Here is a 22,277-nt window from a genome sequence, read left to right as displayed (position 1 = left end):
ATGGCACTGCCGAACTGGAAGAAGGGCTTCTGGTACCGTAACTCACACTTGATTAGTATGCAGCAAAGACTGCCTTCCTTCCTCCCACCACATTGCATTCTTTAGATTCCTTCCTTCCTGCCTGCCTTCCTGCTTGCCTGCCTTCCTCCCTGCCTGCCTTCCTCCCTGCCTGCCTTCCAAATACCTTCTGAATGCTTTCCTGCCTTCCCACCTTCCTTCCTGCCTGCCTTCCAAATACCTTCTGAAATCTTTTCTTCCTTCCTTCCTTCTGAATGCCTTCTGAATTCCTTTCTTCTTTCCAGATGCCTTCCAAATTCCTTCCTTCTGAATTCCTTCCTAGTTACTTCCAAACTCTTTCTGATTTCCTTCCTTCCAAATTCCTTCTTTTCACAGTATCACAGTATCACAGTAACTAAGGTTGGAAGAGACCCCAAGGATCATCAAGTCCAACCTGTTCCAACAGACCTCACAACTAGATCATAGCACCAAGCACCACGTCCAATCTCCCCTGGAACACCTCCAGGGACGGCGACTCCACCACCTCCCTGGGCAGCCCATTCCAATGACGAATGACTCGCTCAGTGAAGAACTTTTTCCTCACCTCGAGTCTAAACCTCCCCTGACACAACTTGAGACTGTGTCCCCTTGTTCTGGTGCTGGTTGCCTGGGAGAAGAGACCAACCCCCACCTGGCTACAACCACCCTTCAGGTAGTTGTAGAGGGCAATGAGGTCGCCTCTGATCCTTCTCTTCTCCAGGCTAAACAATCCCAGCTCCCTCAGCCTCTCCTCACAGGGCTGTGCTCAAGGCCTCTCACCAGCCTTGTTGCCCTTCTCTGGACACGTTCAAGTGTCTCGATGTCCTTCCTAAACTGAGGGGCCCAGAACTGGACACAGTACTCAAGGTGTGGCCTAACCAATGCAGAGTACAGGGGCACAATGACCTCCCTGCTCCTGCTGGCCACACTATTCCTAATACAGGCCAGGATGCCATTGGCCTTCTTGGCCAATTCGAATCCTCCGTGCAAGTCCTTCGTTATCCCGGCTTGCCCTCTTGGTAGGGTTTGCACCTTCAGCACACAGCTGAGTTTTTGCTGCACAGCTCTGCATCTCCAAGCATGTTCCATGCTCCCCAGGATTTACTACCCCCAGATCACCTTGCAGTCGGTGCATTTCTCCCTGGCAATCAACCCCCAGCTCTTCTGCCTGTTGCTCTCTAATTTAATCTTTCCATGATTTCAGCTTTCCGAGCCTGTGTCGGTACAACTCCTGCTCAGGGCACAGAGAGAGACAAAGCTTCCTTCTGTCCTGTGGTTCCAGGAAGGGTCCTGGCATCCTCAGGCGGGCACCAACAGGGTGGCAGCTGTGAGGTGACATCAGCCTTGCTTGGTCAACAAAGCGGAAAGCAGAGAGTCAACCTGGCGCAGAGCGACCAAGAACCGATAGCCACGGCGGGCCAGCGAGTGCATCCTTTCAGATTAAGCTTTTCATAAGCATTGGTTGAAGGTTCTTAACATTTCAATCACTACAATGTCACCATCCCTGGATGTGTTTAAAAGTCATATAGATCTTGTGCTTGGGGACACGGTGTAGTGACAGACGTGGTGGAGTGGGCAAAGTGTCTGGATTTGATGATCTCCAAGGTCATTTCCAGCCTGGCTGATTCTATGATTCTGTAATTCTGTCAGCAAAGGTAATGTTAGCATACCAACAATCATGAGAGTTTTTTTGTTTCCCAGTTGTAGCAATTTCTTTTGCAAATGAAAAAGCATACTTTACTGCTACAGAATTTCATGGAGAATGATAACAATAATGAGAGATCTTAGGGACGTGTCTTGTCAAAAACAATATTCCTGGCAGCATTGTCATGTCCCTTCTATCTATCTTCTCTAAACAGTAGTTCTCAAAATAGCATATGGCAAAAAACACTTATCAGATTCTCTTCTTAGCTAAGAGCATTTGGGCAGCTGGCTCAATTTCTTTCCCAAATAGCACCTTTACTCTTCTGCAAAGTTCAGTGGGAGTGTACTATGAAAATGGCATGACCTGGCATTCAGAGGAAGAATTTAAATATAGGCCTAACTATTCTTGCCCTAAGAGAGCAAATGCCTTGAAACTTATCATATTCACATATTTCAAAGTGCTGTGCAGGCATAGAATATCTCATTGCACTCTTAAAGCTATATAAGCAGAAAGATGATTGAGTGTGCTTGTAGCTCTTCACTGGGGAAGAACTGGGATATACAGCTGTCATCCTGCTGCCTTGATAATGAAGGAGTTTGCTGTGAGGGACGGTGTCAAAGGCCTTGCTGAAGCCCAGGCAGACTACGTCCACAGCCTGCCCCACATAGTATCATAGTGTCAGTCATGGTTGGAAGGGATGCCTTTCTATTATATCCCCTCTCTATTATATTTCAAAAGTCATGGCAGTCTGGGGAAGTCCACCACAGACTGGAAAAGGGGAAACATTACTCCCATTTTCAAAAAGGGTGAGAAGGAGGAACCAGGGAACTACAGGCCAGTCAGTCTCACCTCTGTGCCTGGAAAGATCATGGAGCAGATCCTCTTGGAGGCACTACTGACTCAGAAGAATAGTGAAGAGGTGATTGAGAACAGTCAGCATGGCTTCACCAAGGGAAAATCCCGCCTGACAAACCTGGTGGCCTTCTATGAACAGGTGACAAAATTAATAGATGAGGGGAGAGCAACTGATGTCGTTTGCCTGGACCTGAGCAAAGCCTTCGACACTGTCCCGCACCACATCCTGGTCTCCATGGGTTTGATGGGTGGACCACTAGATGGATAAAGAACTGGCCGCACCCAAAGAGTGGCTGTCCATGGGTCCACGTCCCAGTGGAGGCCAGGGACAAGCGCAGTCCCTCAGGGATCAGTCCTGGGACCAGGCTTCTTCCACATCATTGTCGGTGCCATGGACAGTGGCACTGAGTGCGCCCTCAGCAAGTCTGCTGATGACACTGAGCTGCGTGGTGCAGCAGACACGGTGGAGGGAAGGGATCCATCCAGAAGGACCTTAACAGGCTGGAGAGGTGGGCACAAGCCAACCTCATAAGGTTCAACAAGACCAAGTGCAGGGTCCTGCCTCTGGGTCGAGGCAATCCCAGGCACAAATCCAGGCTGGGCAGTGACTGGCTGGAAAGCAGCCCTGAGGAGAGAGACTTGGGGGTGCTGGTGGACAAGAAGCTCAACATGAGTTCTCAGTGTGCACTTGCAGCCCAGAAGGCCAATCAGATCCTGGGCTGCATCAAGAGAAGTGTGGCCAGCAGGGCAAGGAAGGTGATTCTCCCCCTCTGCTCAGCTCTGCTGAGACCCCACCTGGAGTACTGCCTCCAGTTTTGGAGCCCCTATTGCAAGAGGGATCTGGAGGTGCTGGAAGGTGTCCAGAGAAGGGCCACAAGGATGAGCAGAGGGCTGGAGCTGATCTGCTATGAGGACAGACTGAAGGAGTTGGGGGTGTTCAGTCTGGAGAAGAGAAGGCTCCCAGGTGACCTAATTGTGGCCTTCCAGTATCTGAAGGGGGCCTACAAGAAGGCTGGGGAGGGACTTCTCAGGATCTCAGGTAGTGATAGGACTAGGGGGAACGGAATGAAGCTGGAGTTGGGGAGATTCAGGCTGGATGCGAGGAGGAAGTTCTTCCCCATGAGAGTGGTGAAGCCCTGGAATGGGTTGTCCAGGGAGGTGGTTGGGGCGCCACCTGGAGGTGTTTAAGCCCAGGCTGGATGAGGCTCTGGCCAGCCTGATCTAGTGTGGGGTGTCCCTGCCCATGGCAGGAGGGTTGGAACTAAATGATCCTTGTGGTCCCTTCCAACCCTGACTGATACTATGATACTACTATGACCTCTGAAAGCTTCTCAGTTCACTGTTGCCATTGTCACTGGATGTTTGTGTGTGTGCACATGAAAAGATCAATGTTTTTAGGGCTGGCTGCAAGCCGAAATGTCTGTGCATATGAGAAAGAACAGAGTTTCACTCTACTGTAAAGCGCTGATAAGGTTATCAGCCCTTCCCCTTGTTCTTGTACCTATAAATAGAATGAAACTTTTAGTTACTGTACTATCTCAACTATAAGGAATTTCTGAAGAGAATAGTTGGGAGTAATAGTGTGGGCAGGAATAGCCAAACCATTCTGTCCATCTGGTTGCAAGCAGTAAACCACTATGTTACTAGTGCTCATTCTGTCACATTACATAAGGTAAATAAAGCTCTGCTGTTTTTGCTGGCCTGCAAAAGAAAAACGCAAGCCTTCAGCTTTAGTGATCAACTATAGTTGTATCCACCTCTGCATTACAGTAAAACAACAAAAAGAATCCCAACCAAAACAGACTTGATAACTTATTTTTCATGGTAACTGCTATTTTTTGAGCCCTCTGATGGCAAAAAATTTCAAAAATAGACATTTTACTTTAAAAAAAAAAAAGTTACAATAGAAATTATCTGACTGTATAGTCATTTATGATTCAAATAATAATCTCATGCTATCTATACTGCAACTCCTTTTCCAGGGGAAAAGCTACTGTCTATTAGCTAACATTTCCCTGGCCATTTTTATCCACTGCTGGCTGGGGGTTTTCCTCCCTTCTCCTTCCTTTCCCCATCCCCCTGAACTTTCAGTATTTCATGGATGAGACTAAGAGAAATGTGAGCTGTTAACATTTGGGGTGCACAGCCGTGGGTTGCTTCCTACCCATCCTCCTGCCACACTGCTTGTCCCTCCACCTCCTCCTGTTTGCTCTGTTCATGTAGACCTGAGATCTTCATTCCTTGAAACCACCAACAGAGAGTAGAACATGATCATCCCTACTGGGTAGCCTCCCACTTCATGCTTGTCTTGTTGCAGCTCTGAAGAAATTACTTCAGACAGTGCTCAGATATGTTTTACAGCCTTCAGAATGGCCATACATCTCCATTGAGCATGTATCTGCATGATTTATCAACAGACCATGACCCAGTCAAACCTAAATGAGTTATTTCAACCTTCTCCAGCTGTTTCTAATAACGTGTCAGGCACTACAGTCATTCCTGGCATTATCAAATCCTAGATCCTACTGACATTACCTACAGTATTATTTCTCTGATCTCCACTGGGCCCAGGCAGGCTTACCCTAAAAATCCAGAGTGAATTCCATGTTATACCCTTGGGACTTCTTCCCATGTGAAAGGAGCTCCTTTGTGTCTGTGGTGGTGAAAGAAGATTCAGTTCTCCCAACCCCCAGAAACCACGGCTAACTCAGTCTGAGAAGCAACAATGGAAGGGCTATATTTTACAAGCAGAATGAAGTGCAGTGAATATATACACAATATACAGTATTCACAATATATAAAAAAATACACAGCAAAGAACGTAAAACAGAGAACCTGCCCTCCTCCAGCGAGGAGGGTCCCCCCAAAATCCCCTTCTCTCCCTTCCTCCCTTTTTTTCCCAAAAAGGGTTAGAGAGAGAGAAGTAATTATTAAGGAGGAAATTCTGTTAGTTAAAAGCATATGCTATGGGAAAAAAAAAGAGAATTAGCTTCTTATCTCGTAATTTGAAGGTCAACGTCAAGCTCAGAGAAACAGCAGCTGTTCAGACAGACTGAAACAGAAATGACTGAGATTCAAACTGAACTAAAACTAAAATTTAAAGTTGCATTCTACCAATCTACCAATTAAATTCGTTAAGAATTATTTTTGTTTTCCTTATTACACCAAAACATTCAGCTAGAGTGTCTCAGTAACTGTCCCTTTCTTAAAGGCGTAGCCTAAAATGGTCACAGTGTCCTTCTTGCATGAGAGCTCAATTGTCTGACATCACAGATCAGGTTCGAGTGGACTGAGGTGCTTCTCACCTCTCTGCTTCTTTCAGTTGGTAATGAAAGCCCGTAGTAGCATAAACATGAAGAATAGAAAGAAAAGCATGAGAGCAACAAGTACCTGTAGCAAGTCAGACACCAGGGAAGGAGAATGAGACACAGGACAAGGTGGCAGATAAACCATTTCTTTGCTTTAATAGTGAAAGAGGAGTCCTTGGAGTGGGGTTTATTATGTTGTTTATTATTATGTTTATCATTATTATTATTATTATTATTATTATTATTATCATTATTATCATCATTATTATCATCATTATTATTAAGTTATTATTATTAATACTAATATTAATATAATATATAATAGTAATATAATAATATTTAATAATAATATTTAATTTAATAATAATATTAATATAAATTATTATTTATTTATTATTATTTATTATTAAATTATTAATATAATAATATTAATAATTTAATAATAATATTTAATAATAATAATTATTATTATCATCATTATTATTAAGTTATTATTATTAATACTAATATTAATATAATATATAATAATATTTAATAATAATAATAACAATAACAACAACAATAATAATAATAATAATAATAATAATAATAATAATAATAATAATAATAATAATAATAATAATAATAATAAACGGAGACAGGAGAGAGCAGATGATAGTAGCTGGTTGTTGCTGACTCCTGAATCTGATAGCAGTGAAGAAGAGGAGTTTAATCATGGTCCTGAGCTTTGCTGATGAACATTCACCACCTGAGAAGGTTGGCATGTATGTATTTAGGAGGTGGCTGCTAATAGCTGACTTATATTTGACACAGGAAGGGAGAATCTGAGACAGCACAAAGTGTGGGATTCAGGTGCCTAAACATGCCCAACAGTAGTTTTTCAGATGTCTTTGTGTATTTTATCTTGCAATCTGATGTTCCGTAAGGCCATAGCTGCTCTTCCATTGGATCTGTCATATTTAGTAGCCCAGTGTGATGCCTCAGCACATGACAGGTGCCTATCACTAGGTGCCTATGCTTAGGCACTTGAATCACTCTCGAGGTCTTTAACCAAAAGGTCTGGGGAAGAGAGGACATGGAATCAAGATACGAAGTGCTAAATATGTGATTGTCCAGCATTTTTACTTTACCTCTTTCTTTGTACAGTACACTAGATTTTATATCAACATTTACTGAGAGGTCATATACTACCAGCATGACATGCTACACAAGAACTGTTAATGTCTAAGAGACAGAACCATCCCTGAGAGATTGCTGAGGGAATTCTCTCTCATCAACATCAAGTATAACTACTAATTCTGTCTGAGTGTTTGTTAGGGCAGAATTTAATGCCTAAAGTAAAAGCAGATCAAATTGGCAGAGGGAAGATATTTCCATATTCCTGTCTACCTTTGAGTGAAAGGGAAAAGAGGAAAGGAGTTTAATCAGTTCTCTCTCCTGAGCCCTGCAGTCTACTGCTCATCCTGGCTCTAGCTTGGGAGATTCTTCTAGGACCAGTATGTCCTTCTGCTCAAGATCTGGGCAAAAGCAGTTGTTTACCAAGTTAAGGTTAAGCATAGAAAATTCAAGCCATGATTCAAGCCATGATTCTTTTTCTGGACACATTCTTTTCTTCACCCATGGAGACAAGATGAACTCCAGTCTTGTGATATGAGCATGTGCACGTGGGGGCTGGTGTGCAACCAGAAAAGAAAAGAAAAAACAAAACAAAACAAAACCACAACACTCCACCCCGCCCCCCAAAAAAACACTCCAAACAACACACAAACACCCCCAATCCAAACAACAAACAAAAAACCCGAAACCCAAACCAAACCAAACAAAAAAACCCCCAAACAACCACCCCGAAACCAAACCCAAACCCCAAACAATTAAACAGTGATACAGATATATGTATTTAGAATTAAAAACAAAACAAAACAAAACAAACCCCTCTGCTTGGTGATGAATCTGTCTCCATGTGTGTAGTGTGTCCTGTATATCTACTGCTTATAAAATTAATATTTCATATAAAAGAGACTTCAGTTCTTATGAGTTCTTTTTCTTTTGCATGTTCAGATCCTACATTTTTCCACATCCCCCCCCCCCCTTTTTTTTCCTATGTCAAAGTCTTTTATTAAAACACCTACTTAAAACCACCCAGGAAGCACAATTCTGAACAGAAAGCCATATTGTTAATCATCCTGTTAGTTCTGTTTGGAAAGCAATGAGAGTGGGTATGTAAGGTAGTAAGTGGCAAAATGTACCAATAACTAGAAACAGAAACAAAAGACAGTTTAGCTGGTAGTAATAGAGATATATTCTGATTTCTAAAAAATCCAATTAGAAGGTGACACTGATCCTTCATGCACACAAAGACAGATTAGAGAAGGAGCCACTCCCAAAGCAGCACATGTTCCATCAACTATCTTACTTTCAGATAGATCAACTCTTTTAAAAGCAAGTGATGGCAAAGAACATTCTACTTGCTTCGATTTGTTTGTTACATTAAGAAATGTCTTTTAAGAGTTTATGGTAGAAATACGTGGTTTAGTGTAGGCAGTCTTCTGAATCACTTCAGTGTCTCCTGTACCATGTCAGGTGGATCTGTTCCCATCAGTTTAACTGACATCTCAGCCTTTAGACTGTATCATTAAAGACCTTCCGGGATTTAGCTTGTCCTTCTTTGAGTGTACCATGTGTGCATGATTGCTTGAAGGCAGAGTACGAGGTTTAGATCAGCACTGTCTCTATTTATGATTGACTAGCAGAGATTGCAAGGCCTCCCCAGGCAATCTCTTTTGTTGGATTAGACAAACAGGTATTTGGTCTAGGTCGAGTTAATCTCACCCTGGGGCAGGAAGGTGGACTACCTGACCACCTGACATCCTTTTTAGTCCTATTTTTTCCTATAACTTTCTGATTCTCTCCTGATAAGTAGGCTGCTGGACTCTTCACATAGTAGGGCACTAAAAAAAGATGATGACCAAAACCTGATCTTGTAAAGGTATTCAGAATTTTTAACTTCATTTATTTCTGTGGAAATGGAGATCCTAAATTGTGCTGTAGAACACAGACCAAGCCCTAAACTATTACCTTGTCCTGGGTAAAATAAGAGAGACATAGAAAGACAAAAAGTAACTTAAAATAGGATCCCTTAACTCACTTAAGATTTGTGCAAGGTCTTCTTAAAGATGTGCATTCTTTGCCAGTTTTATTTATTACTTAATATTGTATTTGACCAATCAGTACATAGTCTCTATGTCATGATTAATTCAACTTCTATTGAAACAAAAGATTCAGTTACTACTGAAGTATTGATGCTGCCCAGATTACACAAAATACCCGTTGCAGGTGCCCACTTCAGCCATTGCTACCACATCTGCTGTCTGGGTGGCCCTGAACAGTGGGTGGACTAAGTGACATACTTAGCTTAAGTATCATAAATGCCTGCATTAAATATCTGTATCTTTTCTTCTTATGTTATTAGCTCATCCCTACTACTTAATGTATTTTCCTTTCTGCAGGTTTAGAATCTAATCCTTTCAATAACTCAAGTAGTGGTCATCACACCCTACATGTTGGTAGATTATTTCATGGGAAATATTTCATAGATAGGACCTTTTCCTTCAGATTTTTCTAACTATATATTTTTAAAATAAGTATTTTTTTCCACCAATAAATGGTTTATATTCCTCAAGGATACTATATTATATGTTTTAGCTCATCCTCCCAAAGGTTGTGAAAAGATAAAGAATTGGTTCTTTTAGCACTTCCTTATAAACTATTCCATATATTCTATAACTCTACCTGTCATCATTAGAATTTCCATTATTCTGCCCTCATCCTATTGGTAAAATGATGCCAGAAAACTCAATTAGCTGAGGCAAGGCTGGACCGTAAATTATGCAGAGGTAGACAATCCTGAATAATACTCACAGGCTTCAACCTCTGAATATTATAACTGCAGTTTAAGGTGTACATTATAATCTACATTGCAGAGTTATGTCTGGCAGCAAACCACCTGAATGATTGTATTTCTACAGAATACTATTAAGGGAGTTACAATCCACTCAGTTTCCTTTGTTGCTGTTTCATAAACAGGGAAAATTTCCTGAAGGACTGATTTGAGACTGAATACCGTTATATCAATGAATTAGCATACTTTGGGCTGCTGCCAGCCCTTGAAACTTGGGCCCTCCTCAAGGTCACTTCACATCTACAGTCACACTGGCACAGGAAGAGACCTACATCATAGGTTCTAAGCTCTATAAATAAAGTCCTGTTACAGTTGTAAGATATACAATGAAGGTATAATATAAAAAAATGAAATGTCTTTACAAAAGAAGCTATGACATTAAAAAGTTATGTTTTCAAAGTGAAGATCTGAACATACAGAGGGATTCGCGTAAATGTTCTACATAATATTTAAACTAGCAGAATCTAAATCAGAAACGTTACTTGAAATATTTAGAAAAGCTGCAGTGCAACTTTACTGTCTCTTTAAGAATAACTCTTACATAATTTAACAGTGTCAAAGGCTGACTCATATCAAGATCTTTGAGATCAAATTTCTGAGCATTTTTTCCTGTTAAATATCCCTGCAAAATACCTGTATAACAAGGCTTCCAATTCTTTGGTTAAACTGTATGCTTAGGGCTCAAATTTGATTTTATCTATAGGAGTATAAAGCAGACATATTTCCCACACAATAGTGGTATTGAAGGGAATAAAATAATTTGAAAATAATTTCAAGTAAATTAAGAATTGAAGTGCTTAAACACAGTTGACTTTAAGGTGTCTGCAGTCCAGATCCCTGAATGCTTAATGTCTCACTGTAATTAATGAAGAAAAATGTATTTTAAATTCAAGGATAATTCGATCTGTTTCAGATTCAAATTCAGGGTTAAATTTGTGAATTCTACATTTATTGAAGATTTATTGCATCGTCTTTAAAGAGAACTCAAAGTGACAGTCAAATGCAGGCACTTACATTCAGTTAGATGAACTCTGTCCCCTAGTTTACATTCTTAATTAGAGTAAATTATCAGGCCACCCAGATACAAGAAGCTTAATAAAGTCTGAAAGAGAAGAAAAAGGGCATTCATGAACTCAGTAACAGTGAGATTACCACATGCCCAGCATTCTGGGATCTTTTGGGTAAAGAATATGTGTGTATAGAATCCTACAACTGTTCACACTGGAAAAAAACCTTGTAAGATAATCGAGTTCAGCTATCAACCTTACACTACCAAGTCCTCTGCTAAATCATGTCCCTAAGCACCACGTCTACAGGTCTTTTAAATACCTTCAGGGATGATGACTCAAGCACTGTGTATGCAGCACGGCTCCAAAGCCTGCATTCAGGAACTGATTAACCAGGAAGGAAAAGTTTGCTTTAGCACAACATGACAAGTGTGGTATGTTATCACATCTCCTATGTTATTCTGATTGCATATCTCAGAGCCCTTCCCCTTTGTGGGAAGGTGTAAACAGGTTCATTTTTTATTTTTATTTTTTAAGACAAAAATATCTCGTTGAAAGTCTCTCAGTTAGAGAATGCTGACTTGGCAAGATGAAAATATTACCTGAAGGGAATTATCCCCAGGGAAATTGCCATTACAAAACTTTCATTGTATTTTGTTAGCCAAATATTGCCGATCAATCAAAGCATTTTAGCAAAGCGTTATTTTCAAATTAATTTTGCTCATAGAAGATTCTTACAGAACCACACTCTTTCTATAGCACTTTGACATTAACCAATGTGTGTATTTCAATTGGAAATACTGAGATTTGCTAGTTCTTTGAAGGTGATTTTTAAACTTTTCTGTTTACAAACATATGGAGTTAGTCAGTCATAATCCAGATGTACGATCTTGCAAAAATTTAGCTGTTTCATCTTCATTTTGCCTATGCTGCAGCTAGGATATCAAACTTAAGAAGTTCCTTTCTGAACTAGCATCTCACATGCCCAGTATTCAGGCTCTTCCTGTGGTTTGTCCAATAAGAGAAGGGATGAGTCTTTCTTTTTTTTATTTCATCTGCCCCTTCAGCAAGTGTTTATAAGTTAGTTTAAGGTGTACAACTTCTTATGGCAACTTTTCCTTTTGTAATAATTCTATTGACAAAGCATTCTTGAATATTACGAAAGGGATGTATTCCAATAGTGAAGATTGTACAATGTACTTATAATGTCCTTTCAGTATCATTCAGTTCTATGGGAGCGATGTTTGAGAGCTGAGGTGATGCTGGGCCAGGAATGAGCAAGAAACAGAAGACAGAAAGAGTGCTGGTCTGAAATCATACATATTCAGTACACCATCAATGAAACAATAGCTTCCAAAGGTCTTGAGAAGTGGTCTTTCTTGCCTTCATTTCACAATGGTAGCAGGAAATTCCCTGATGCTTCCATGCTTCCTTTTCCCTCCTCATGAGTTACTCAATGCTTGATGCAGGGCATGCACTGAGGATGCTAAGCCTTAGTAAAATGCTTTTTCTACAGTTCCTGCTCCCTCTGTGATGCTCAGTTTGTGCTTTTGTCTTTTTTATCTATTACAGCCAGTGAGAGATTGCCAAACAGCCCGCAGATCCAGTAGCACTACAGCTGTAGCAGTAGGGAGAGATTATTGTCTCAATTACCTGATCAGGATAAATTATCTTCCATCAAAATCCATATTGCTTCATTTTCTAGTATAGAAACCAGCTCCACTATGATACAATGCAGATTGTAATGGAGGAATATTCACAAGTATAAAGGAAATTTGAATTTCTAACAAGTGTCAAGATGCAATCTCTAGGTAGTTTCAGTAATAACACAGAAAAAGATAAACTGGAGCCATTTTTCCTTCCATGAATGTCAAGCCAGCCTCTTTACACATATCCTGGTTAAACTACATGGACAAGCTTCAGCTCTGACATTTCAGTCATTATGATATTTCTGTTTTCTGGCTTTTATAGTTTGCTAGATTTCATTTCGGTATGCTGTTGATCTAACGGAGACACTGTTAGTCCTGAGATGCTTTCTGCTTCTTTCCTAACAGTAGATTTGTTAAGCTAGATTGCTCTGTAAGCACCAGGAATCAGGCAACACAATTAATCTGCCCCACTTCCCTACAGCTTCTTAGTTTATCAGTGTAAGTTCTAATAAAATTGTATGTATGTGTGTGTATTATATAATGCATATCTGTATAAATATATATTTATTACAAGATGGGGTAGACTGTCCCATTCTATATTCAGCATAATTCATCAGTGGCTGTGCTTTTGTGGTGTGTAATTAGCAAAACTTCTGACATGGTGGCATTCAATTACAAGTGATGCAGATAAACAAAATTAAAATGAACAATATGAAATGCACTGTGTTTTGCTGTATGTTATCAGTTACTGTCCAAACCCATTTTTAATTCTGGTAAGAAACACTTACTTTGACTACTGCAATTTCAGGGCACTTCTGAATTTCTAGCATATTATCCCTCTTCAAGATTAAGTGCTGCTGTTCCCACATTATGGCAGGCAGCAGAAAAGATTAATAACCATAGGCTTGTAAACATCAGGAATCTGATGTAAGTGATGTTTTTAGGTTCCCTGCTGTATATAGCTAGGCACTAAAAAAGGGCAATTCAGCCCTCACATCTTCAGTCATCCTTTCTTTAGGATAAAAAGGATGCTCTTTTAGAGGTGTCTGTCTATTTTCATCCCTGTGTTGCATCTGACCCACTCACCCAGGCTTTTCTTGTAGTAAATGGAGATAGAGAGGCTTTCAGAGCATTATTCATCTTATTCTAAAGTAGATACCTAAGGTAGGTCAGATGAATTGCAAATTAAAGTACCTTTTCTTCCATTAATAACAAAAGAAGCCTGGAGTGATGAGCACAAAAGTGCCTTCTCTGTAGGCATCTGATGTTAGGTGTAATGAGAGCTTTCATTTACATCAGATTCAGAGCTATCCTATGGGAGTATGCTCACTTGAAGTGAATTGATATTTTTGTGAAGAGAACAGTAAGAAAAGCTCTCCGAAGAATTTCTTTTTTCCTTCCTGTGATTTGTCTGATTTTCAGGGCTGAGATCCAGGGAGCAGAATCATCAGTCATTAAACTGGACAGTAACATGTTCTTCCTTCAGTCAGGCCCTTTGCTAGTCTAGCTTTACTGGGAAGGACATAAGGTGTCTCAAAACTGTTCTGTAGCCTGGCAGTTCAGGTAAGGGGGAGAAACACTCCTAAGTGCTCTTTGACTGTCAAAAGCTTAAAATCCACCTCCAGTGCTTCCTGAGAAGATAAATCACTAGTTTATCTGCACATACCTACTGCTTTACATCTTCCTTAAAACAAACAGACAACAAAAGACACATGATCTTTACATGATATATCACTCCTCATCTGTCCCCGAAACCTTTATATAGAACCAGTAACAACAGTGATGTCACGGTGGATGGCCTATGACCTGTGACATTTTATTTTGCAGAGATCTGTAAGGATTCAGTAATCTATGCATATGCGTGGGAAGGTTTTCACTAGACTTCATACACATGCTTTTCCTGGACTGATTAGTTTCAGATCTGAGAAAGAAACATACATGCTTCTCAGCTGAAAACTTGACCACTGAGGCTGAGAAATCTTGATGTATTCATAGAAAAGCAGATATTTAAGAAAATTCTCAGACATTAGAGACTTAAGAAATACAGTAAGTTGAAGTGATAGAGGAAATGTAACTTCCACAAACCCAAAATATTTCTTAGATGAAATAAAGTAAATTTTCTTGGGCTTTTAAAATGGGGTCAGAACTAAGACACCCAGGACAACATTTTGCTGTGTTCATTGCTGACCTCTGATTGGTCAATGGTAACGGGCAGAAAAGTAAATCCTAAGCTAGATGTGTAACGCAGTGTAACACATTACAGAGATTAAGGTTGCCATATAAATGAATGGCCCAGAACACCACATGTAGCAATGATCACTTGCTTTGTGTGGATTTTGCTTCATTTAAATGATTTCACAAATGAGTGACCCAGAGGAGGGAGAATTCTTCTATAGATATATATGACGTGTTTACTGCTCGTTTGGACCTTCAGTGTGGGGTTTAATCCATAATGGGCTCTGAACAGGCAGTCTAAAAAAAGAAAAAAAAATGTTATGCAGGTTCTTCAGGCACATACAAAAAGAGCATGTACAAAAGACAGTGACCAGGAAATTTGCCATACCTGGAAACTGTACAAAGATACAAAGGTGCTTGGGTACCAGGCTAACCACAGGCTACATTGCAAGCACTCGTCCCCTGTAAGGGTCCCAGCATTGTTTATAGAAATACAGTGGGCATGGAAGGTCTGATGGCGACCCAGTGTGTGTTGTGAATCAAGAATGGTGTACCAACCCCATATCCCTCACCTTCCAGTTGAAAGTCTGTCAAATAAAGCTGCCAATTTTGCTTCCCTTAAAATGGCTGGAAATACCATAAAACCTGCAAATACTAAGGTTATCTGACTGCAAATACTGATTCAGCTATCTCAGGTAATTGGCAAGATCTCCCTAGATGCTGTTGTGTAGCCCCTGGTGGGGATCTTGATTTACCTGCCTAATTGCAGATTTATGCGCTGTAGCAAGAGTAATCTTTATGGTGGGTGAGATACTGGTGGCCTCTGACCCCATCCCTCATTGTTTGGTGAGTGTATGTTTGCTAATTGAGATGTTAATGGCAAACAGCTTTTTTTAAGGCAAAGTTTTGTAACTAACTGCTTCCAATAGTGGGGAAGGTAGCTGCACATCCTGTATGCTCTATCATTAAGTGGGTCCAGAAACTCTTACTGCAAAACACTATTTTTGTGCCCATTTGGCCAAATATATTCCTATTGGAGGACCTTGGATAATAGTGGGCAATGTTTTGAAACTGATAAAGTGTTTTTTCTTGCTTGTAAACAAGCCACTCAGAAAACTCAAAGGTCATGGCATCAGCAGTTGAACATGCTGCAACACCTGTGCTTTGGATTCCCTTCCATATCAGAGCACTGAAAAGAGCTGCATCACATGCAAACCTGAGAATGCTTAAGAACAAAGAACAGGAAACATAGTAAGTGTTTGACATCACTACCTGGATGTGAAAAGAGAGATGCTGGTTCTTTCCTCTTCAAAATCTTGAGGCTTAGTTCTCAATTACTTTCCAGGCTGTGGCTGTCTAACATAAAGGCCAGTAGTTTATAGTCACAGGAAAATGTGTATTTAGCAGTGATACTGTTTGAATTATAATACGATGAAACTGCCTGTGTGGGATGGTTTTGTTATGACAACTGAAGCTACAAAGATTAGGTAAAATTTGTCTTACAAAGAAGGAGAGAGAAAATTACGGCACCTTAAGTTCTTAAACAACAGTTTCTTCAGCCTTTAATATGCAATTTTAACAGTTACCCAAGGTCAGCACATAGATGGCAGGATCATCCTTCAACAAAATTTGTTTCAGTTTTTGAAATACACCATAATGTTCTGAATCATTAAAAACATTCAATCTGGAGATACCTGACAGCTTGTTTGACTGAAGTTCTGTACCTAGTTTAACAATCTTTGCCATGGAACATGACTGTGTACTATATAAAATGCACATTATGCCATGTTTATAGCATAGGTGTGTGTAAAAATAGGAAAAAAGCAACACTTTGGTTGAGATAAACTCAAATAATTATAAATATTACTACTAAGTAAAATTCTATTGGTGCAGAATTACTACAATGTTATCAACAATTCAATTTACTCACCCACAGACAACACAGGGCAACGAAGTTGGTGAGGGCTTTGGAACACAAGCCCTATGAGGAGAGGCTGAGGGAGCTGGGGTTTGCTTAGCCTGGAGAAGAGGAGACTCAGGGGTGACCTTTATTGCTCTCTACAACTACCTGAAGGGAGGTTGCAGACAGACGGATGTTGGTCTCTTCTCCCAGGCAGCCAGTACCAGAACAAGAGGACACAGTCTCAGGCTGCGACAGGGAAGGTTTAGGCTGGATGTCAGGAAGAAGTTCCTTGCAGAGAGAGTGATTGCCCATTGGAATGGGCTGCCCAGGGAGGTGGTGGAGTCACCATCACTGGAGGTGTTCAGGAGGAGACTGGATGGGGTGCTTGGTGCCATGGTTTAGGTGTTTAGGTGGATTGGATTGGTTGATGGGTTGGACGCAATGATCTTGAAGGTCTCTTCCAACCTGGTTTATTCTATTCTTATTCTATTCTATTCTTATTCTTATTCTATAACCTCCTTCCATAAGACTAGCAGCCATCCAAAACACATTTAAAAGATAGGAACACATATATAGATATTGCTGCAATTGTTATGAGAAGAAAAATAGCATGCTCATGTTATTAAAGCCTCTTGGTCACTGAGGTCACCCCTTTAGAGAAAAACCAACTGGCTTTTGAATTAACTGTCTTAATATGGTGCGATTACTAAGTACAATACAGTCTCTACCCACCACTGATCGTTCAGCTAAAACCAACGCATACGCAGAAAAAAACAAACCATTTTACCCCATGATGCAGGAACATCACCCTCTGAATGAAATTTCAGCATGCAGGACTTCATTTTATAGGAACTGGGCAACTCTCTCTCAAGTTACTGTATAGATCTATCATAAGAAATTTAATTTTTGGCAAACATTCTTAATTTTCTGTCTCTGTGGCAGGCCAAGAGATAAGATAGGCTTATGTGGTCAAAGGCTTTTCTACTTTTCCCCAGTAATTTCTATCAAAAGTTATTATCTTTATGCACAAGTCTTCTGCTGCTTTTTAAAAGGGGTAACAAATCATAACAGCCAGAACACTGACACTATCACTGAAAGACACTAAACTGTAGTCAGAAGACAGAAATGGACTACTTCAAAAAGTTTCACCTCAGCTATCTTTAACATCGCTGGTAGAATGAAATTAATTTTAACTCCTACTTTTTAAGTTCATACTTACTGTTGAAATCAGATATGGACTCATAAACAATTGTCACAAAAAATAAAATTTGATTCTCCCTTTCTATCTAGATGAGACCATTGTGCCATCAGCTGAATAACCTTTACTCTAGAATCCACCATTAATGTTTTCCACAGACTACACTAATAAAATACCTGTATTGGAAATGTCAAAATGTACACAAGCCACAGTGCAAAACCGCTTTATTGAGAAGCCATTATCCATCCTTTATGAAAGTATAAATACGGGAAGAGAGAGGAAGGGAAAGAAATCTCTGTTGCAATATTTTGTAACAACAGGCATCTATACCAAAACCAAACCAAAACAAAGCAAAAACGAAACAAAAAAAACCAGCAAAGTTGCATGTGGTGTAACTACAAGAAAATAAATATTTTAAGGCTGTTGGTGGGGCAGGAGGATGTAAATAGCTTCACCTGGATCTGATCTCTTAGCCACTAAATTGTTTCCATTCTCTTTGTTTTTTCAAATAAAGTTGGGAATGTTTTCCTACTTGTTAATAAAATACAAGCACTTAAATGTACTGGAATTTCCATGATCTGTAATTAAAACATGGCAATATAGACAACTAGTGCACACACAGTTTAAAACCACCCAAAAATCCCCCAAAAAGCAAGCAAGCAAGCAAGCAACCAACTAACCAACCAAAAAAAACCAAACCCAAAACCCACCAAAAAACAAAACAACCAAAACCAAACCAAATAAGCAAAAAAACCCCACCAACCAACCATGAATACAAAATAACAAATCCAACAAAACCCATACACACCAAAAACCCAAACCCACACAAACATCCAACCAAACAATTCACACTTCAAATAGATGTATAAATATGGAAGACTTCAATGTGTTGACCTTCACCAGTATTTACCTGTAAATAATAAGTTTATGACCAATAATTCCTTTCTGATACGTGATTTCAGTTATAATCTACATAAATATAGTCTATGGCAACGCATACATGTAACAACGTGTACCTGTTCTGGATTGCATATTGAGAACAATTTGTCTTTGTCACTGGTCACAGCATTTGGCCACTTCCTATCAAGAATGTTTCCAGCCACTCACCATTTTCATCCAGGGAAAATCTTGCAAGGGACTCAATAATTTTTGAAAACAGCTATGTTGCTTATAGTGTCTTGGTTGTTGCCTTTACTACGCATCAAAGAACATGTATGTGTGTCAGTGTACATTTAAAAGTAATGTTGCAGGTTCCGTTACTTCAAAGAGTCTAAACATGGGACATAAACCATAGGTAAAGAAGTTTGTTGGAACAACTTCTTTACACTAGTAAATTACCAAGTCTTTTCTCATTGTTAGCAGGAGATCAAGAAGCTGTATTTTGGCTTTGACACAAAAAAGAGTAACAGTGATCAAAAGGCAGAGAGGAAAAAATTGTAAAGGAAAACACATTTCTTCTGATGAGATCTAAAGTGGGAAAGCCCTTGAACAAAGCTGACTTGAAAAGAAGGTTTTCAAAGAGCCAAGGCTGAAGTAAAAATAGTGCTTAGAGATACCTGGAGGGTGGGCAGGGCAGCAGTGCGAGGTACGTGAAAACAATTTATGGGGCAGCAGCAGAAATATCCTAAGACAAAATTCTAAAAAGAACGTGAAGGGTGATTTTGGATTGGGGTTTGGAGTGAATGCTGCCCAGGTCACGTGGTCACATTTACTGTAAGTACATGAAATGTAGCAACCAGTGTTATACTCATCCAGCAGCAACAGAAAATAATTTTGAGAACCAGTTTCACAAGGCAAGGAATTAAACTTTATCCTGAGAGAAGGGAGTGAAGTTTCTTCAAACTGTGAGGTAAAGATTTACCTGAGGAAAAGGAAAATAAAGCTATGGATGAAAGATTTAGCAGTGTTAGACTTTTCAGGAACATCTTTGCCTGCAAAGCAGCAAATATTTAGACTGAAACAGAAGTCATGAAAGACATAAAGAACAAGTTCAAGACAATGCCACATTTACAGAGGCGGTGTAATGAAGGTGTCTCAGGAAGAAGAGAGAGCATACTTGAGTCAGCAATCTGCCTCTTGAGATACTTGGCAGGAAAAAAAAAAAAAACTGAAAGTCACTGTTTAGTGATACTTGTGCATATATCCAGGCAAAAAACCCACAAAACCACCAACCCACCAAAATCCTACACCTGTTCATTTATAATAGCCACTTGCACAATAATTCATTGATGAAATAAGAGAAGAAAAATTACTATGGAAGCAGTAGAAAGGTTGTAGTTTAAGTAAAGCTACACAGAGGGAACCAGGACACTCATCTGTCTAATATTTTCAAATTTTTACTCTGTTTCAGCAATTTGTGTAGGATTGTTCTTTGTTCTTTCAGCACCAAAACACCTGTCATATTGTGCATGATGACAATTTTCTCTGTGCCGCAGCAAGTACTGTACATCTTGCCTCTTACTTGGTCTTCTGAGTGGAATTCTATCAGAAATATTATTTTTAAAAATGGTAAAATGCTCACATGTATTTCATCTGCTGTTTGAATCTTCTCCTACTCCCCTCCTAATTTCCTTGGTAAGATAGTTAGTGTACTTTGGCAAGAGATGGCACATATTTAGGACTTGTAAGTTATTGTGGTATCTATTTGGAAAATGTTAAAAAAGCGTGGCAGATTTATGCCCTATTTAGTCTCCTTTCCCATACTTTAATCATCAAAATTATTTTTAATTTTTATTAATTTATTTGACAATAATCTCTGGAATTAATTCCATTTTTCAGCACAAAACTCCTACAAAAAAAAAATTAGTGCAATAACAAAAACAAGGCTTTGCTACCACCAGGTTGTTAAGATTACAGTATATCAACAGAGGGCAGTCTTTGATAACTAAATTTATATGTAGACTTGATGAACAGTAAACTTCTATTTGTTTTATACAGGAACTATGACTTGTATAGGTTTCAATAAGGAATATAAACCTGTGAGCTGTCATCAAAAGCAGAAGCCTGATGCCCTCAGAAGAGGTTGCATTTAAACTAAGACTAGATTTTCATTCCTTCTGTATAAATTTGCATTACTTTTTAAATAAATATATAAAAGTACAGATTTATCCTGCTAAACTTCACAGATAAGTTATTTCAGAAGAAATACTTGTCACTAGATTTCCATGATCACACTTTTATTTATAAATACTTTGTTACATGAGCAGGTTTTCCTTGTCTTAAATTTCTGTTTCTGTTTTCTGCCTGGTATTCTGACTCAGAAATACAGTGAAGTCACGTGGCAGAGCTGCAAGCTTTCCTGCAAAGATCTGTAGACTGTTTTTTCCCCTGCTCAAATACCAGTCAACTTTATTCACCACAAATTTATTTAAAAAGATCAATGGGGTTGTTATTAGGCCCGATTATGATTTGTTACACTGACTTCAGAGACAAGTGGTAGGAAAATGCTTTGGCTTTCACATCTATGTCATTAGGGCAGAGCCTGTCCAACACCAACTTTCCTCTATTATTTAAACACAAGTGTTGGCACAAGCCAACCAATCAACAGCAAATCCTTTCAAAATTCGTACCAGTTCTATAATCTGGAACAATTTTTGGTTTATGTTGAGATATTAAAAAAAAAATAATAAAAGAAAAAACACATCTTGTATTTTGTACTTGGACTGTAGTTCATGGGCTTGTTTAACAAGACAGAAACTGCAAAAAAAGGATTCCTGACGTTTGTATGTGGAGATATCGTACTTGATGATGGAGATAAGAGTTCAAAGAATCTGACCCCGTATCCACTGAAAATAAGAAATTCTTGTATCACAATTGAGCCAATTCCATCCCTTCACAAATTTTCTCTTATTTTGTTTTTTATTTAGTAAGCTTAATATTTTAAAAAATTATTTGTTGGAATGCCCTTCTCCATTCTTCACAAACATCACAACAAATATTGGACTGAGTTTAATGGAGAAGAGATTGCTGTGTCACAAACGCGGTTCAAATCACATCATCATTAAACAGAGCATATTTTAAAGGTACATGTTTATCTGCTATCACTAACAGTCCAAGTATATTAAAAAGTAAAACAAAATCATGCACTTTCCAGCTTTTTCCCTTCTGCTAGTGCAAATAAAATAAATAATAATTAAAAAAGCTAGATGCTTTTTTATTTGCACTAGCAGAAGGGGGAAAGCTGGAAAGTGTATGATTTATTGCATATTTCCACAAAGTTTCTCTGCATGCACATGCATATATGCATATACACACATGGTTTGAGTGGCAAACTCTGCCAAAGGGCATTTGTTTTATAAAAAAGGAAAATCTTCCTCTCTCAAAGTGAATAAACAAAAAGATTTCTCCTGAACAGTCATTCTGTAAAAGTTCAGTTTACTACAGCCTAGATTTGGAACCAAACTTAGATGGCTACAAGGACTTTTAAAAGGAAAGTAACGCCAACAAGCTCAGGCTCTTATTAATATACTTTTAAGTTCAGACACAAGATGGCAGAAATACCATAGAACTTTTTATTCACCTACTGCTGTGACTAGTCACCTCT

Source organism: Dryobates pubescens, chromosome 7 (assembly GCF_014839835.1).
Source record: "Dryobates pubescens isolate bDryPub1 chromosome 7, bDryPub1.pri, whole genome shotgun sequence".
Taxonomy (NCBI): Eukaryota; Metazoa; Chordata; class Aves; order Piciformes; family Picidae; genus Dryobates; species Dryobates pubescens.
Note: the sequence above shows the minus strand (reverse complement) of the source record.